General features: G+C 35.8%; 1 protein-coding gene across 1 annotated transcript in view; it reads left to right on the top strand.

The window, feature by feature from the left end:
* Window positions 1-3437, top strand: part of LOC144835477 (uncharacterized) — a 198919-nt gene that overhangs the window by 105701 nt on the left and 89781 nt on the right. The window lies entirely within an intron of this gene.

Genomic DNA, 3437 nt, shown 5'->3' with positions numbered 1-3437 from the left:
TCAATTGAATATCATTCATGAGCGTGATCTGATTATTCAACCATATCAACTTCTTTTGTACATTTGACCTTGTCATCTCCTTCCGTTTTTTACGACTAAGAAAGCCTAAATAATAGTATAGAAGTTTGTTTGAATTAACTGTTACGGTTCTGTAATTGTAAACCAAAATTATCGTCATAATTATTTATATTTATTTGATACATTATCACCGTATCGTTATAGTGGAGGTCATGCATTGTTAAATGTGGGCTCTTGTAGGTTCTGTTTTCGCTGCAAACAAAAACCAAAAGAAAAAACAACCGGTTAAAAACGTGTGATTGTGAATAATTACCATCACATTTCTTTCCTGGCAACGTTGAGAGATTTTAAAAGAGTTGCACTCCCATCGGATTATAAACATGCCCCATAATATAACAATCAACCATTAAGGTAACAACAGTTTAATAACCACTAACGCAATCAACTTCATTAACCACTAACGTAACAACAGTTTAATTACGTAACAACAGTTTAATAACGTAACAACAGTTTAATAACGTAACAACAGTTTAATAACGTAACAACAGTTTAATAACGTAACAAAAGTTTAATAACGTAACAACAGTTTAATAACGTAACAACAGTTTAATAACGTAATAGAACAGTAACCACTTAACGTAACAAACTTCATTAACCACTAACTTAACAAAAGGTAATTAACGTAACAACATTAGAAAATTCGTGTAAGTTGAACATTTTTTAAAACTTCAGTTTCCGTCCATGTGTGTTTGTCTATTCTCTATCAAACAGTGTCCAGCCATTGAAGTTGATTGATTGAAGACAGACAGATAAAAATGGCAATGGAACAGCTTCATCACAATTCCATACGGAATATAATGTGTGTCTTACGGACATTTATTGCCCGCCGGACTCAGACAGATAATTAAAAATAGGCTGAAGTTTTAAGCTGTAAATCAGGCCCTACGTCTAAAGATCAAAACATTGAAGGATAGACATGTCAGTATGATATAAAAAACAACAACAAAAAAACACATTTTATTTAGTTAAATTTTTAACACTATTATTTATCCTCTGACAGGATGATGTTTGTTGCAAAGGAATGCTTGTCTTTGGATTTCTCGGAGCAGATTTAGCACAGTGGCAGAATCTTCGTACCCGTCTTTAAAATTGGACTTTTGTTTCCCAAAAGATAGAATTGCTGCACTGTGTATGGCCTTGCTGATGTTTTGCCATTGATGGTTAACCAGGGAAGAGTTAAGTGTGTTTTTTTGAGTTTATTAATTTCTTCTGGAGCTCAGACTGAAATCTATGCTGTTTTTCCTTGTTACCGGCGTTAGTGGTGTTGATTCTTGCTTTACCTGGTTGTTTGGACCGATGGATCTTTTCTGATTTCAACTTTACTATGTAATAGAGCAGAGCATGGTCTGTGTCACAGTTTGGGCTGTGGAAACAGCGAGTAAGGGATATGTTGCTGAGGAAGGATCTCGTTAGGATATGGTCCAGTTGATGCCAGTCCTTGGATCTTGGATGGCACCATGAGACTCTCCTCTAAAAGGTGTTAGTGATGTTGAAGTGCAGTGAATTCAAAGAGTCTACGTCCATTACTGTTTAATTTCCCAACAACCAAGATAGAACATCTGCTCCAACACGTGCCTTGAAATCTCCAAAGATAAGTATAGTCACTTTTCAGGATCGTCATGACAGTTTGATCTAATTGAGCATAGAACCCATCGTCAGAGCTTGCATAGTCGGAGCATAGATATTAATTAGGCTAACGACTCCAAGATTGGTGTGAAGCTTCATTGAGATCGTCTGTTCATTTCCATCAGTAGGTAGTTCTATAAATGGCAGGATAGATCTACTCGTTTCTCTCCATTATTTTTACCTTTCCAGAAAAGGGTATAGTTCTTTTCTGCAATTGAACCTAGGCCAGGAAGTCTTGTTTGTCTTGTAGTGGTTAATGTTACATCAGTAGTAGATTGTAAGATTAGTGGGTGGTTGTATACAGGCGTCTGCATGATCCGCATTAGTTTTACCCTCACCAAGTTCTTTTCTGTTATGATGAGAATGTAAATGATTAAGTATTATGTCGCCATAGGTATATATATACATTTTTCATTTAATTCATTCTGATTAAAATATCCATATAAAGATACATACAGTACAGAAAAAAAAAAAACATCCATTCTGAAAGTATCATAATACTACTGCAGCTGTACTAGGCCTGGCCCACACTCCGAATGAGGGATAGATTATTTAGTTTACCTATGGTACAGTTAGAACTCGTTTAAGTATCAGAATACTACTGCAGCAGTACTAGGCCTGGCCCACACTCCGAATGAGGGATAGATTAATTTAGTTTACCTATGGTATAGTTAGAACTCGTTTAAGTATCATAATACTACTGCAGCAGTACTAGGCCTGGCCCACACTCCGAATGAGGGATAGATTATTTAGTTTACCTATGGTACAGTTAGAACTCGTTTAAGTACCAGAATACTACTGCAGCAGTACTAGGCCTGGCCCACACTCCGAATGAGCGATAGATTAATTTAGTTTACCTATGGTATAGTTAGAACTTGTTTAAGTATCAGAATACTACTGCAGCAGTACTAGGCCTGGCCCACACTCCGAATGAGGGATAGATTAATTTAGTTTACCTATGGTATAGTTAGAACTCGTTTAAGTATCATAATACTACTGCAGCAGTACTAGGGCTGGCCCACACTTTGAATGAGGGATAGATTAATTTAGTTTACCTATGGTATAGTTAGAACTCGTTTAAGTATCATAATACTACTGCAGCAGTACTAGGCCTGGCCCACACTTTGAATGAAGGATAGATTAATTTAATTTACCTATGGTATAGTTAGAACGCGTTTACAATATAACTATTGATTGTTCTAATTAAAACATTACCATTAATTCGTTTCATAAAGATATATGCATGAATTTCCTTGTATACTTAGGAGCTTTCGATTAGACATATACCCTCTGGTTAATATGGATCCCGTGTTTTCGAATTCTAGAAAATGGAAACAATCTCAGAAAATCTGAGTGTTCTAAATTAAATCTAGAAAAACACAGATGTTGGCCTATGAGTTTTCTAGATGAATCTAGAAACTCATATATATCCGAGATCTGAGATATATATCCGAGATCTGAGTTTCTAGACACCCTTCTTAGGTTATAAATAAAGATTAACCCTTTGAAGACGCGAGGTTTCTACCCCAAGTCACTGAGGCTAAAATAAGGTATTTTTAATAGGTTTAGGAAAAATTAAAAATACATTTTTAACTGTAACTTTCTGCAACTACTTTCTGCCTTCCGAAAAATGTCATTTTTTTACCTAGGTCAAAGTCAAATGCTCAAAAAGTGCAATTTCAGTGACCCCCAAAAGTCAACCCGTAAATATACGGGCCTCGCGTCCTGGGAGA

Source organism: Antedon bifida, chromosome 2 (genome assembly GCF_963402885.1).
Source record: "Antedon bifida chromosome 2, ecAntBifi1.1, whole genome shotgun sequence".
Taxonomy (NCBI): domain Eukaryota; kingdom Metazoa; phylum Echinodermata; class Crinoidea; order Comatulida; family Antedonidae; genus Antedon; species Antedon bifida.
This window is presented reverse-complemented; position numbering and strand designations above follow the sequence as displayed.